The sequence below is a fragment of the Phodopus roborovskii genome, unplaced genomic scaffold, assembly GCF_943737965.1.
Source record: "Phodopus roborovskii unplaced genomic scaffold, PHOROB, whole genome shotgun sequence".
Taxonomy (NCBI): Eukaryota; Metazoa; Chordata; class Mammalia; order Rodentia; family Cricetidae; genus Phodopus; species Phodopus roborovskii.
The window spans coordinates 1,894,850-1,912,164 of record NW_026125444.1 but is presented as its reverse complement, the minus strand read 5'-3'; the positions used below and the strand labels follow the sequence as shown (position 1 = coordinate 1,912,164).

Below are 17,315 nucleotides of genomic sequence, written 5' to 3'. Positions count from 1 at the left end.
TTGATTTCAATTTTTAAAAATTCAAAACTTGTGTAATTCTTTACACATTTACAGAATGGATGGATGTTGCAGGTGATCCTGCTCAGGCATCCCTTGGGGGAGGGAGTGAAAAGGATTATATCTCTGGGAAGCAAGCTTGGGTGGGAGGAATGTCCATCAAACTAATGTCTCATGAATATTTGTGAGTCAGAACCAAATGACCTCCAGAGGAGGACCAAGTTTTAGGTGTTAAAGTGACATGGGAACCTGGAGCGTGGAAATACACTGTGGGAAACACTTAAGGAGAATGACTAGAATAAGACAATACCCTCAATCAAAGCATAGCAAACAGGGGGTCAAATACTGGAAATACATGCCTGGGGTGGTGCCCCATGTCGAATTAGCAATTTGTGTAACATTAACCATCAGGGTGTTGGCCCATTACCATGAAGCTTGGGTAGGCTGGCCAGCAGTTTCTCCTACAGATGACTGGGATGTCACATAAACTGAGCCAGGTGTACTTAAAAAAATATTCCTCATCATAGTGCACAAATTTGGGCATTTCTCAATTCTTCAACAATATTTGAAGTGTTTTCACAGGAGATAAGAGGTGTGTTCTCATGTGACTTTCTTTGTGGTCTCCACATGACGTGATGATATTTATCTCTAAAGGGAACCAATAGTACAATCCAGATGAATTGTGTTCTCAGAAAAAACACAAATTAAGAGGGATACATTCCAATGCATTAACCAAAAAGACAAATTAAAAACCTCAATGAGTAGTATATTGGACTACCAAAATGAATGGAGTTCTCAATTATTTGGTATTCTCAAGTAGACATTGTTCTCTATTGAACTCATTCTATATTAATGTGGCAATGAAAGAACAGGAATAATGCCAATTTGATCTTTCAGGCTTAGATGAATAGACCCCATGGCTGATAAATTTAGTTTCAATTTGTATACATTTCAGGTCTCAGAGATAAGGAAATAGTAATGGTAAGATCCGATTTGGTGTTACATTCTAAACACCATAACAAATTATTACTGAGCTGCCTAGTAAAGATAAAAGAAACCCCTAAAGCATTGATAAGCATCTCATCTACTAGGGCTGTGAAATATGTGTATGCTTTCATAAATGTTAATGAAAGAGGGCAGGTAAACAAATGTCACTGAGTATAAATTAGATATTAAAAAGGCAGTAAAACCATAAGGCTCTGCAATCTTCATCCATCCAAAACTACCTTTGCATTTTAGTAGAATTCTTCAATAAAGTAGAGGAACTCTTATTGTTGCAGTATCCTTCTAACTTTGATGGTGATATCACTGAATGCCAGAGTAGCAGGTTTCATTATAAACCTCAATGAACAGGTCTATCATGCCACAAAAGGCAGCCATTAATTAAGTATGAAATTCTAGATCTTAAAGTGCTGTCTGTGGAAGAAGAAATGTCACCTTCAAATGAATAGTTTCCTCTGGTTGATCTGGCCTCCTCCCACTTGAGATGTGAAGGTGATAAATCACTAGGGTGGCAGCAGCAGGGATCCTCAATAATGGCAGTCCCCATTCTCTGACAGTTACCACAAGGCCTGATAACGTGCACAAAGGCTTTCTGTTCTAGCTGAAAGGATGTAAATGCTCTGTAAGAATTTCTTAGAAAGGGTACAGAATTTCTGGGTCATACAGGTAATTGCTTCATCAACTGACAATGTAAAGAAGGGTTCTCAGAAAACATGACAATAAGACATCAGCTGTTGCCCTAATGGTTTGAATTGAGGGTTTTTATATCCCTATTGGGGCTATGTTTTAGAGAGGAATGCAAAGATCACTGCAGAATTTATTCCCCTTTGAAGGGGCTGGAAAATTGAAGTAGTAGTCAAAGGATATGATTTTTGCTGAATTAACCATTTGAAAGAAAAATCTAATTTTAAAAATGGTAACTTAAAACTAGGGGTTTTTAATTTCTTATTTATTACTGTGGCTATTATAATGAAAAGTTTGACTACAGTTATGTTTTTACATTTACATTTCTTATTCCAGTGCCTCTGAATGTGACAGCTTCTACTGAAAAGCATATGATTAGCAGGGAATAGTGAGGTTTGACCTTGGTATTTCAATCCATTAGAATTCCAGAAATTAAAAACAAAAGGAAAAGAACTTGAAGACTTGTTTGAATAAAAAAAAAAGCCTAATGTGAATTTTAAAAATTTGAGCTTCAGTCTCAGAATAAACCTTATGAAAGCAGATAACCGCTATCCTTGGGGAAAAACACCCACACCTTCAGACAATACAACCATGCCAACATTACTCAACACAAAATTGGAAGGATTATTTGTATGGTAACAAACATTGGAAACATTGTGTGTATATCAGCACAGGGAAAAGTAGACTCATCAAAAGTTTAAGTTGTTCATATAAATATTATTATTGAGGAAAAATATATTGATACCAATAATTTGGAATTGATATGGAAATTTGACCACATTTTTGTTTCTATCACCTTTGTACCTATTGAAAAATTGACTTGCATGGAAGTATATCTTATTTTCTCTTTACTTCTTCCCTTTTAAAAATATTAGCCTTATAATTAAAGTATTTTCATATTTGTTAGTTCAGTGACTACTCACAGATTATAATTTCTTTTTTAAATTTTATATCCCAACCACAGTTTCCCCTCTATTCTCTCCTTCTAACTCCCTCTTCCTCCATCCTTCTTCTGTGTCCCCCAACTAATCCACTCTTAGCACAACTTGATATGCCATGTTTTATAGATATCCATGGGAGGACAGCCCTTCTCTAAACAAAAACAGGAAGTTATGATACACAAAAAAACTGAATTTATCTCCACTTCTCTGTGTACATTTAATCCATTTTGCAAATAATGTTAAAAAAAAAATAACCAAAGTCACTCAGGAGCTTGCTTCCTAACACACACAAGCACACACACACACACACACACACACACACACACACACACACACACTCAATGTGGATATACCTGTATTTATGTTATATGTGTATGCTTGTGATCCTGTAAAATTAACCATGAAGTTTATTTCAATACCTACTAATTCTGGAAAAGAAAGAGTTCAGAATTATGGGTAAAGATCCATTCAAAATTTGACATGACACATCACGGAGGAGTCTGTGTTCCTCTGACCAGCTTAAGTGGCAGGGAAGGGCTTTTCTTAGTTCAGCTAATTTAAAATCCTTTTTTTTTTTTTTTTTTTGGCTATTCAAAACTACCTCACAAATTAATCTAATAAATACCATCTCATACTATCAGAAGGGAATGCTATAACATTCTTACAGAGCTAGCAGAATACATAGGATACAGGATGAAAGAACAAAATTTATGTGTTCACCATTGAATATATGGAAATACCTTTCTTTCTACTGTTGTCTTTTCATATAAAAACAATATAGTAAACTCAAGCAATTTATTCATTCAAGAGGTGTTTTTCTATTTTCATATGTGACAAGTATGTGTAAAACAATAGAAAACAATTGCTGATGGATTTTGTATTCTAGTCAAGAGAAGCAGAAGTTTTAATAGAGTTCCATTTATGGAATAGCAGATTAGCCTGTTTTCTACAAGGATAATCACAGTGGTATGATTAGAAGAATAAGGACGGTTTATCATATTCCTGGCAGACACATGTAGATTTCTTCTCCCTGCCCCTGACTCTGAAGCCAATGGTCACTCACTCCATCTGGTCACCAAGGTTTTGAGAACAATGTAGACATATCTTTTCTTATCTATGCCTCATAACCCTCCCTTTCAAGACTTGCCTTATACTCTGGAGTTGTAGAGGAGGTGGCCATCAGAGATAAATATATGATCATTAGAAGAAGGGAGACAAATGTACAAAGGATAGGAATTTCTACTTCAGGAAAAATTTCTTGGAATGGGACATCATCTGATGTGGCAATTTCTCTGCCACCACCAAGGTCATAGAAAGAATCTAGAAGAAAATATATTCCCTTGCCCCTTTCACTCGCTGGATATTCCTAATGTATGTATTAGTATTTTATTGCTTTGCAACAGCTGCTATGACTAATCACAAGTTCAACAACATAAACATTCTCTTGACCTCTTCAACTGTCAAAAAAAACTCTAGAAATCACAAATCCTAGGAACTAGGACACATACATGTTGAAGATGGGGTATGGTTCTTCTTACCACATGGGTCATTAACATTTAGAGTGAAAACTAAGACACAAAGAGATTAAGAAATTAATTAAAGTCCTAAAAAAACCAGGTTAATTGGAGACATAGTCAACTGCTTGCTGAAGCATATTCTTATATTAAAAGAAGAATAAGAATACTTGTATAATGTTCTCTGTGGTCTTTTTGGACAATATTTGATAACAGTGTTTGTTGAGATGATATTATGTTAGACATCTTAAAATACTATATGAACTTTCATTATGATTGAAATATGTAAGTGACCACAGTTCCCAACATTCAAGAAACAAAGATTCTTAACAGAAGAGACAATGAATATCAAAATAAAGTATTAACTATTTGCATACATATATAGCATGTATAAATAGTGTTAAATACATAAACTGCTATAGGAAGTGAAAAAATGGAATTCGTACAGCTTAGTTCATTTTTCCAGTACGATCTTGCTTACCATAATGAGCCATGGAAGACTGATTCAATTTTTTTTTATGCTACTAAATACAATGTTCACACTGGCTGATTGTCTTCATGTAACATCCTTGAAAGCTATAGTCTTTCCAGCTTTATATAATTTGAAAATTGTTTTGAAGGTGAATTCACCATCTTTGTTTGATATACAATATTGCTCAAAATATTGACTATTTCTTAATTTAGATTTTAATTTAAACATATGAAGTGATTAAGTTGTAGTACCTGTATGCCCCAAATGTTCCCTGGAGAAATTTCTCCTTGGAGGACATGGTGCATTTCACAAAATTAAACTGTCTAAAGATATTTGGTTCCTTCTTTGCAATTTGTGATTTCTTCACAACTGCCTTAGGTTTCAGCATGCAGTACTTCTCTGGGCACAAAAGGACACTTTTTCCTCAAATTTTATGGAGATTTTCCACAGACAGACTAAACTGTATAAATATATTCAGCGTTGGCAAGTCTTAAGACAGAGCTTAGGATAGGATTAGGCCATCCTTTCATGAACTTTCTATTCTTGATCATCCCAGCCCTCATTCTGCTCTGGCCTTCCCAGAAGTCACCACCTGCCAAGAACCCAGATCTTCATTTACATAAATCTCAAAAGAAGTGTCTTCAGTACCATCCCCCATGGCCAACACATAAGGCAACTTCTGTCTTCAGGCAGCCACTCCTAATTGTGGGGACTGACCTTTCCTGTTCTCTAATAGTCTCACATTAACATCAACAACTACAAAAGGTCTCCTTTTTATGTCAGCAAAATGTAGTAGATGCAGAAATATTTTCAAGTAGTTTTCAACCATGTTTGAAAATCAAAGTGCCTTTTCCTCATCATTTATAATTTCTGGTCCTTCCATTTAAATATGGAAGGGCTATGGGTATGCTAAGTTTTGTCTTTTTCTTGTAAAAAGAAAGTTGGTTTTCTTATGATTTTGTAACTAAAAATGATTAAAAAGAGCATCTGGAGCCTCTTCATTAAATCATCCTTATACATCTGAACAGCTTTGAAATGAAGGCTTAACTACATTCTATGCTGACTATATCAAACACATTAGCTAATGGTAAAGGCAAAATATATTGCTTTAGTATACATGTGGATCCAGTACTGTTGGTTTCTGTTATTGAACATACCTTAAACTTTCTATGTGTTTGTCAAATAATACCATTATTTGCTCTTTACATATTCATCTTAAGAATCTAAATACTGCAATTGGGGCTTATTTACCTTATGATAAACTGAAATTAGAATTGCAAATCTGACACATAAATATACATTGTTGAGCTTTTAGATCTATGTGGGGATTTAATTTGTGAATATATTTAAAAGTTCAAATATGATTCATTTAGTAAAAATATAAGAATGCAAATATACTGGCATTTGAATATAATATAAATCAAATTATATGCTTCTATTTTCCAGCTAGTAATATACTAAGTATGCACAATCAACATGCTCATAATCAAATCTCTTATCTATTAATTCCTTCCTGTGAATTGTAATTGCTATTATTTATTCAATAATGGATGCTAATGATTTTAGCATCATGTTAGACCACTTTCACTTCTGACTCTTATGTGTTCAGACAAAGAAAAAGTAGTTTGAGCTCTCTAATCAGTACCCCATATGCCTGATGGGCTATTACTTATTAGTATTGCCCCCCAATCTATGTATAGAAAGTCCTCAAAGTTGAAAATACAGCACTGGCTTAGAGTGAGGTCCTAGGTTCAATACTCATTACCTGCCATTCTCTATAGAAAAGGTATTACAGAAACAGAAAAAAAATCAACAAAACAGTAATATGTATGTATGTATGTATGTGTTCTTAAAAAAACAATGTTTCTGTCTGCACCAATACTGAATTAAGAATTTTTTTTAAATCCCTTATTGGAATAGTTTGACCAAGAGTGAACCCAAATTAGAATTATCTTTTTCTCTGTGTGTCTTTCATCTGTCTCTAGTCTGTGTTTGCTGCACTGTCTGAAACCTTTGTTGTGTTTGTTCCATCTGCTTCTGTTGTCTGTTGTGCCTAAGGCATGTTATTGTCCATGGTGCCTTTCTGTTGTGTGTCACCTATCCTTAGCAAAGGACTTTGCTCCGTACTTACTAAACAGGATAGAAAACATGATATGGGAAAAAATGACAGTAGCCTTTATGTAGAAATTAACAGAATATTGCAAGGAAAAACGAATAGCACTCAAAACTTTACACAGACATTACCAACCTGTGCCTGTATGTTAGTTATGTCCACCATTTATAGAGTATTTTCTTTGTTTCACTAAAGTTGCTTTCATCTTTTTGCAAATGATCACCACAATGCACATATACATTATTCTGGTTGAAAGGTATAGAAGGATACACAACTGACAATTATATTTATGCACTTAGCTTATGTTATAAATGCCCATTGCATGAGAAATCCAAGGCATAGTAGGGTTGTTTACATTGTTTTCTTAAAGGCCAGTTAAACTTAAAATGTCTGAGCACATAGTAGGATAACAGGCTACTACACAACCTTAATGATTACAAAATCTTCATTAACTTAACTGCAAGGTCAGGCAAAAGTTCAGTCTCTTTGAAGACAGGAGGCTTTCAGAAAAATATATTACCACACTGTTTGTAAAAATGAAGGAAAACCTTGATAAAAAATGATACAGATACATTCCAGTAAGAGCATACAAGGTTAAGTTAACAGGTAGAAAGATATGGGGCAGGCTATGTGAATATGTGCAAGACTTGACTGCACACAGTGATTTTTACAAAAAGTGGTTGAAACTCATGAAAGTGAGGAAGTCCTGCTTTCAACAATTAATTGATTAGATCTGCTTTTTTAATTAATAAACTTTCAGTGACAAAGCTAGCCGCACCAGTCAGGCATACAGGCCATACAGCGGTGGCACATGCCTTTAAACCCAGTAGCCACACTAGTTAGCCTTAGAGGCCAGGCAGTGGTAGTAAGCACCTTTAATACCAGCACTAAAAAGCAATATAAGACAAGAGGGGACAGTAGTCAGTGCGCAGTTACAGCGAGGACAGGATCAACCATTTTGTTCTGAGCCTTGGTAGAGGTATGGACTCTTTGGTGGTTGTCTGCTTTGCTTTTCTGATCTTCAGACAACCTTTGTTAGATCATAAACAAAATATCACCACATTTTTATAGTCTTTTTTATTTTAGACAAAAAAGGAGAAATGTACTGACATTTTGTTTGTAATCTAATGAATAAAACTTCTGTGAAGATTAGAGTGCAGAGCTAAGCCACTAGTTAGCCATAGAGGACAGGCATTGGTGGCCACACCTTTAATCCCAGCACTCAGGAAACAGAGGCAGATGGATCTTTGTGAGTTCAAGACCACCCTGGGCTACATGAAAGTGAATCAGTCTAAAAGAGAAACAGAGCTCACACCTTTTATCCTAGCAGTGGGATGGATGACTTTAATCCCAGCATTAGAGAGGAATATAAAACAGAACCTCAATGCAGTCTCAGGGAATTGTGAGGTTTGGTGGAGAATATTGCAGACCAGAGTCACTCCGAGGGCAGGACTGACTCACTTTGGTCTGTGCCTTGGTAAAGGTAAGAACACTCTATTGGATTTGCTTCTTTGATTTTCTGATTTTTATCTTGAACCCCAATAACTGTCTCTGATATTTTATTATTAAGAACAATTAGAATTCATGCTATAACAAAAAGTTCTTTTAAATTGCCACATAATCAAGAAGAAAATGATTTGTTACATATTATTTGAGTACTTCCTCCCTGAAGGAAATACGGAAAGCCATTATGTTGTTATTTGAATGAGATTAAAAATTTATTGCCCTGGAATCCCTGTCCATGAAAACAATCTCTTTGTTTAGGGAGTTCATATTGTTAAAGAAAATAATACCTTAGCAAATACTTATAGCAAAATGAAGATCATTGCCAGGGCTCTAAGAGAAAGACAAAAGTAATATTATTCAATGTTTAGGGGGAAGAGGCCATACTAGACTACACCGTAGCAAAGGGTTATCATGTAAGCACTAATTGCACTGATTAGTTAAATATTGTCAAGAAAACAAGGTAACTATTTCAGGGCATGATGAGGGACATTTAATTCCCTGTAAATGAGGAACGGCCTCTCACTGTTTTGAACTATGAGGTATATAAAGGTTACAAAAACTGAAGTTTTAAATGACATTGTGGATATATTTAATATTTGCCATAGTAATTTTTCTTTATTCTCTAAGAGAGAGCTAGATAGACTTCTTGAAATGATTAATGGTCTGCATACTAGGCATAATTAACTTGCTTGTGAGGTATGAATGATTTGAGACAGGGCAAAATTTTAAGTTAAAAGCTGTTAATTCAGGGCAAGTCATGACTTTCTTACCCACAGAAGTAAAAAATGGAAAGATATTTCTCAAAATATTTTACAATTAAGATTTTCAGGTATGGGATCCAAGAAGATATGACAGCTAGTCAATAGGACGGGGTCAAAGGGAGAATACAATAGAATATTGAAAGCAGAGATCAGGATAAGGTTAATAGTGAAAGGTACAGAAGCCTGAGAAATCTGCCTTTGGGAAGCTGAATAGGAAGAGTCTGTGAAAGGAAACCTATTAAAAACCTATATACTGTTCATGTCTATCACATACACAAACACACACACACACACACACACACACACACACCAGATACAGGAAAAGTACAGGGAGAGAGGCCATAGGACAGGGTAAGGGAATGGAGTATTAAACTTCATGTTGACAACTTATTTATTTCATTGTATGAACTGTGCAACATCCTTGAACATCAAATGTTTCATGAATATTTTGTAAGAGAAAGAAAGCAGCAGCCTGTGGTGTCTGTGAGCTCAATTTCTCTCCTATGGCTGTGTCTGCTTTCCTGCTCTTGGCCACCTCCCATCTTTCTCAAGGTTGTATATCCCTCAGCCCTGACTTAGTGAAAGACTTTAGTTCCTAACTTCCTGTCCTGTTTGCAGCTTTCTCTTGCATTTGGAAAGGTGCATTTCCCCATCACATTCATTTCATCATTACTGCAGCCAGATTGATCTAATTACTACTGCTTTTCGTTACTTTCAAAGCCCTTTATAAAATGTAACACAAGGTCAGATAAAGTGACCAAAGTTTGTGAACTTCCATTACTTTTGAACACATGTCATAACTTTTTGCATTCATTGTATGCGTAAGTCTTTTGTAAATTCTGATCTCAAGTGTTGTCTACCCTCATCATGAAGATGTACTTAACCAGTGTAGGTAAGTCAAGATGCTACCATTTGGAGCTTTCAAATGATAATTCAGCAGTGGATATAATAGAAAGACTGATGTGGACATGAAGTGAAATAGAGGGACTTCACCTATCACAGGTGGATATACATATCTCACTGTGGTCACTCAACTGCCTCTGTTGACATTGGCTTCACATGAAACACCAATTATTCCCCTGCAGAGAAAAACAAATGCCTCAATATTAAGGACATGATAAACTAACTGGCTTGCTAGGTGGTAACTAAGCAATTTGAATATCCTGAAATCATTAAGCTTTCTAAATTATGTGCCTACTTTTTCTAATTATCAATGTAGTGTTATATGGGTATGTTAATTTACATTTCTGGGTTGTAACATTAACCAGTTTCATTAACTAATTGATGCTCACTGAATGTTATTTTATGTTAGGTGTGTCATGTATGTGTTTCTTTAAAAATATACTTTAAAGACTGTACTCAGACTATAGGATATGAAGATTAACCGTAACTGATCTAAAGAATTAGGCTTTTAATCATGGTTCACATGTTATCAACTCCATTCCATTACCCTACTGTAAGGCCACTTTTATACCCTCTTACTGGTACACTTACTGGTACACTGTATGGCTACAGAAAGATACTTGATTCTGGATCCAAGGTTAGGCAGTACTTTGTAGATGAGTTGAGAACACATTTATTTTTGTTACTGTTTTAGTAATTGAAAGGTCATCACTACAAGTGTATATTTTTATTTCATATTTTATTCATAAGTGATACACTATAGGCAAAATACAGAATATATTTTATACAATAAAATGTGCTATGAACATTTTGAAAATTGAAAGGGCACTGAAATACAAGGTTCAAGAAATAATCCCTTTTGATTTAAACTCATGAATAAGAATTAATTTCATGTTTAACATGGTTTCACTCTGCATTGCATCCCAAAGTATGCCACATGGCTGACTACATTCTGTTTTCATTATTTTATTTTACATCTATTTACATTTTCAGATTAGTTTTTCCCCCAACACTTGTAGAAATGGATGGTAAATGTTAAGACATACATTCTAAAGGGACTTTCAAAAAATGTGTGTTTTCTTTTATTAAAATAAAAGAGATATGTTCACGTTTTTACAACAACAAATATGTACCTGTGTATTTGATGCTCATTGAACAATCTAATCATTTTGACAAATAAAACCAGGTCTTTTAGAGAATTTCTAGAGCTACTTTTAAATCCTTGATTAATTGATTACTCTTTTTAAGATTTATTTATTGTATTATTTTATGTGTTAAATGTTTGCATGAATGTATGTGTATGCATCATAGGCATGTTTGGTGCCCATGGGGGTCAAAAGAGGGCATCAAATCCACTGGGTCTAGAATTACAGATGATTGTGAGCCAATATGTGGATGCTGGAAATCAAACCGGGGTCCTCTGAAAGAGCAAACAGCACTGTTAACTGCTGAACCAACTCTTTAGTTCTATTCATTTTTTAAGCACAAACTTCAATATTACTCATTAATATTTCTATATTATGTACCAAACTTTTTCTATAATTGTAGTTAAACATTTTATAATGCAATGTTACAATGTGCTCTTCCTAATTCCATTAAATTTAAATTTTGATTCAACCTATCCTAAGTACACAAGAATCCTACAACAAAATAGGGTACTTTTTGGAGAATAGTAGAATATTGTCTATAGTTGCAAAAGCAGATTCCCTCAGTGATTGCAGAAAATGCACTGAGGTTGTTCCCCACATTGCAAAATTCAACATTCCCTTACCCACTTTCATCTCCTTGATAATGTCAATCACTTATCTGGCAAACTAATTAGAAGACTTTTCATGTGTGTTTTCCTTAGCTTCTAAAATTACTAAAATTCTTACTTTAATCATTCTAAAATAAGTTAACAAATTCTGTTTCCAAACTGAACAGTACATGGAATAATTAAGGATCTCATTAGTTTGGAATACTATATTAGAAAGATGATTAAGTGATTTTATAATGTTTTCTGAGCTATTAGTTTAGTGAAAGTGTGTGAAATGCCTGGCAATTTGTACTTTTATTGTTTATAAGTTCCTAGGAGAAAGCTCTTCAATATAACCTTAAATATGATTCTTATAAAGTATTTGTCATAAGAAAAACATCAAAATACACATTATCATATAATTGATATATGTAGCCACTTTGTATATTTTTATATAATATGTAATATGGAATTTATGATTGCTTATGTTTGCCTTTTTATTTTCAAGTATTTTTGAAAGATAATTATAATGGTATTTTCAGTGAGTTCTGGTTTTGGTAAAATAATTTTTATCATCTAGAACAAATTTTGATTATTTATATCTCACAGTATAGATGAAATATTACTTGAACAAAAATGAGGAGAATCAACTCTGCCAGTCTTCTTGTTAACATGTTGAAATATTCTTCCTCCTTTCTTTAGATTTGGAAGTACTCTTGATGCCTATGCTATCAAATCATGAAATGTCTGCATAAACCTACAGGAAGTTGTATAAAACATGAAATCATTGAAACACAGGAGACTTAGCATGTCTTCCCATTAATAAAATCTTGCCTTTTCTTAGTATATGTAACAAATGAACTAACTGAGATGTCCAATCTCAAATAGGCATTGGATATTGTAGCCCTTCATGTATTTATTTTCATATAAACATGTCTGAGACATTAGGTATGATGATGCATACATGCAATTTCATCAGCCATGAGTCTGAAGTAGAAGAACACATACAAGTGTAAGTTTGCATAGCTTGTTTGGGTCCCCTTGAGGAACATAGTGAGATCTGATCATAAAATCAAATCTAAAGCCAAATAAAACAAAATCAGAAATCAGGTTTGATAGGCCAGGCCTTTAATTCCAGTGTGCAATAAACCAAGACCGAAGAATTGATGCATGTATTTTTATACCAGCCTGAGCTACATTTTGAGACACAGTTTCAAAACAAACAAACAACAAAATTTCAAATATAATTATATATTCACTTGAAATGCCTTGATGTCATTTGGCAGTTTATGATATAGTGGGTAGCAAGTAGAATCAGAGAGCTTGCATTTATCATGCTCCTGGATAATCTGAGCCCTCTAATCCACACACCACACTTGAAGTTACCAGATCTTACAATGAAACTGCAGATCTAATGCACACCTTAAGAAACTCTCTTCCAGCTTGAAGACAGCCAGAAACAATAGGTTATGTCACTTAAGCATTTTCTAAGAGAAAAAATAAAAATTAAGTAATGTACACTAAATATGAGATGGGAGCTAGAGTCTCTCTCAACAGGTAAGAATGTATATATACTTCTCTTGCAAAGAACCCAAGCTAGTTCTCAGTACTCACAGCAGAGGACCCATAAGTACCTGTAACTTCAGCTGCAAGAAACTCAACATAATTTTCAGAATTCTGTGGATACCTGCATTCAGGTACATAGATCCATACACACACACACACACACACACACACACACACACACACACACACACACACACACACACGCACACACTAAAAATAAATTTTTAAAAATTACATAAAATGGCTAAGCCATTCTACTGATGACATTAAAAGGGCTACCTGTATTATAATTTGGTTCTATAATACTGTGTTGAATCAAAATGACAGATCCTAAAGAAAAATCCATCTTATTACCAGTGAACTGATCTAATAGTTATTGGAATGCTTTTATAAATATTGCCCTTTTTCTGCCATTTTAAAACAGAAATGTTAAACTTAGTTCTTTTTAATTAATTTATTTTTTTACCTTATGTGCATTGGTGTTTTGTCATGGGTCCCCTGGAATAGAAATTGCAGATAGTTGCGAACTTCCATATGGGTACTGAGAATAGAACCTGGGTCCTCTGGAAGAACAGTCAGCACTCTTAACCACTGAGCTATCTCTTCAGCTCCTAAACTTAGTTCTTAATAAACCAGTAAAGAATGCTGATGGCCATTCACATTAATGAAGCCTGAAACTGTATGTGGTGCTCCATAGCTACTCATCATGTTAATTTTAATTTGGTATTTGTTATACATATTGATAATGTTTGTATTCTGAATCCCAAAATATTTTCAGAAAGCATAGTAAATTAATATATACTTTTAAAATGTGTTCATCAAAAAACTATATTTATTAATTTATTGTCACTGTATAGTTGTTTTGATCTTTCCATTCCTTTATAGTCAGTGGAAAAGAGACCAAGATGGGATATTGTTGCTATTAAGAAAAGTGAAATTAAATGCCCTAAATGAAGGAAGGAAAAACAAAGATTTCCTAAGAAAGATGCATAAAGAGCTCAAGATAGTAAAAAATGAATGCCTAACGATTTTGCCAAATATTTTCAGTGGCAAGTCTCTGTTTTCTTTTCCCTTTTCCTTTTCCTTCCTGGCCTGGTGACAGATTACTCGTCTTTTCACCTGGAGTATTAGGGTGTATTTCAATAGAAATACACTACTTACCATGTGAAATAACACTAGCTGTAGGAGTGCAAGAATAAATGCAGAAATGATGTGGATGCCTCTGAATTGGGACCAAGAGCATTGCTGTTCAGTCATGCCATGTCATGCTGTGCTCAGCATCCGTGTCCCCAAACTATTGGTTTTCCATTATGAAGCAGAGGCTAAGATGAACATAGGGAATTTCTTTTAGATGACTGAAAAGGTAGTCTAGAAAATTTGAGACCCTCCAGGCATGGAGTATTGTGTTTTATGATTCTCTAGTCAGTGTTATTTCTTCAGCCCATGGAAGACAACACAAAGGGAAACTGTAATTTCAGCGGTACTCACTGCTCAGTGTCCACATGGTACACACAGATGAGAGAACCAATGTGTAGAGAACGTCCATCCACACTGCACTAATCCTTGATCTAGGTACACCATGAGGGAGTCACAACCTATTTAGAGTACCAGTGCAATCACCATCCAGCTCCATCAACTGAATGCAAAAGGTGGAAAGGGAATCATTAGGGTGCAAAAAATCAATTCTGGGCATCTGTCTGCATGCAGACCTCAGGCCAAAACAGATTGAGTACTGAAAAGTAGACAAAAGGGAAATCCTGGATTTCATTGCACAGCTCCTATTATGTGACTAATGAACCTTTCATTTTGAATCAGTGTGTTTTACAGCTGCACCTAATCATTGTTTCTGAGACCTAAAATTATGATGTGTGGCAGAAGTTGCAGATGAGGTGAGGCGTGATGGATTGTCATTGTCAAATTATTAATAGAAAATTTCATTTTCTATTAGTATTATAAAGTATATGATATTTTATTCACTGCTCCCTTTTTGAACTCTGCCTCCAGCTGCCAAAATCAACTATATCATTCAATGACACACAACTTTTCAAAAAGTAGGTTATTTGACGATGTAACTATGAAACTTTTAACTCTCCCTTTTTTGATCACTGTTTCATAAATATTTTTGTACATATAATTACTGTGTTTATTATTGAGAGAAGGTTTCACTATGTACCTTTAACTTGTCTAAAACTCTCTATGTAGACCATGATAGCCTCAAAATCATACAGATATGTGCGAGTCTTCCTCTTGAATGTTGGTATTCAAGGCATGTACCACCATGTCTGTCTATAAGTGTTATTTTTTAATAATGTTAAAATGTTATATAAAAATTAAATAAAATAAAAAAATAAATATAAAAGAAAATAAAAAAAATAAAAAAATAAAAAAAAAAATGTTACCAAACTTTTGTTGAAAGCGACAGTGAAAAGAATTTATTTGGAGAACATTTATTCTATTGGACATACTGGTAAAATTTGTTCTGTGGTTCATGTTCAATGTATTTACAATGTGTGCATACTATAATATTAGTATCATAAAATTAATTATCCACCTTTTATAAATAAGAACTTGAGATCCAAACACAGACATATCTTTCCTTTAAAAGACCCCATTACATAAACATGAACATGGACTTGAACAATTGATGAATCTAATTTTACTACTCATGCTAATTGTAAATTTCACCCACCAAAATTTATACAGTTACAAAAGTATACAAGAGTATTAAGTAGGTATGTGCATATATATTTTGTGCTCAGATGTAAGTGGAAAAGCTCTCGTGACCATTTTCATATGTAAAAATAAGACTATTTCAAATCTATAGCAGTTTCTTTTTATGGGAGGGCTGAGAAAGAGGGAGGGGGAAGCAGAAGTGATAATCTTAAAAATAAGAGAAATAAAATAAGTAAAATATAAAACTAAACAGTAAATCACACAACGTTCAATGACTAATTCTAAAAATTATTTTTTGATTTTATATAACCCTTTGACATTTTACTTTTCGATCCTGATTCTAAACTAAGGCAAACTTTCTGAACACAATAAGGGAGTGGAGTACATTATTTGCTTCCATTCAAAGTCAAACAAATTAAGCATTTAAAATTATATAGGAAAATAATTTCAGAAAAAAACTATTTCTGAAAATACATGTGCAGATATTGTCACAAGAAATGAAGTTGAGGCTTGAAGAAGCTGATTCATATGTCTGGTTAGTAGCAGATACACCTCAATTTTAAGAAGAAAATGTTTATTCACATTATATTTCTTCTTTACATGCCTAGTTGAGTAACAAGTGTCGATATCCTTCAAAATTAAAAAGGATTCATTTTTAATCATTAGTTTCACTTATTCTGTTTAAGCTTCAGGATTAGACAGATTAAATTCTGTAAATTCAGCATTATTGCATTACAATAGAGAAATAGGGAAGATATCAAAATGCATTTGAAAGCATTTCTCTCCCTGTGGTCTTTCTTAGGTGCTTTGACCATTAGTGCTTGTTTCATAAAGAACTGATGAAAGGTTAAGTGGCTTGCCTTTTCTACTGTTTCTTTGTTCTTTGTTTTGAAGGGTTTCTTTGCCATGTGTTTTACTGGCCTGTATACTAGAATATACTCCACATGGAGACAATTTCATTCAAGTGCACCTTCATGTACCATAACCATCCTCTTCTGTGTAGCCTTCCTTCTGCATTTTTTCTCTTCATAGGTGGTCTACTAGAAAGTTTTCTTTAGAGATTAAAAGATGAAAAGTGGCCAGACTGCTTCCTTAATTCAATCTAAGAAGAAATTCTCAGTGGTGCTGAGAAAACAAACATTTATAGACAATATTTGGGAATTTGGGCGTTGTTCTTTCCAAACTACTTCCTGCTGGTAAGGGGCGCAATGACTGTTAGTTTTCTTCCTATTTACTGCCTGTTACTCTCATTCACTCATCAATAATTTGTACAACTTAAGTTTTTGAAATTATACTTGACCATCATCAAAGTGAATTTGATGTTCACTCATAATGAAAGTGATATATTGAGTTACAATATGGATTACATGTATATATACTGGCTTATATCTTATGTATTTTATCTTTTTCTGAAGTATGTTTTGTACCACAGTATCATTCTATATAGC

The 17,315-nt window shown here is 34.1% G+C and overlaps 1 protein-coding gene across 1 annotated transcript in view; it reads left to right on the top strand.

Moving 5' to 3' along the window:
• Window positions 1–17,315, top strand: part of Thsd7a (thrombospondin type 1 domain containing 7A) — a 373,759-nt gene that overhangs the window by 80,982 nt on the left and 275,462 nt on the right. The gene's annotated exons all lie outside the window — the stretch shown is intronic.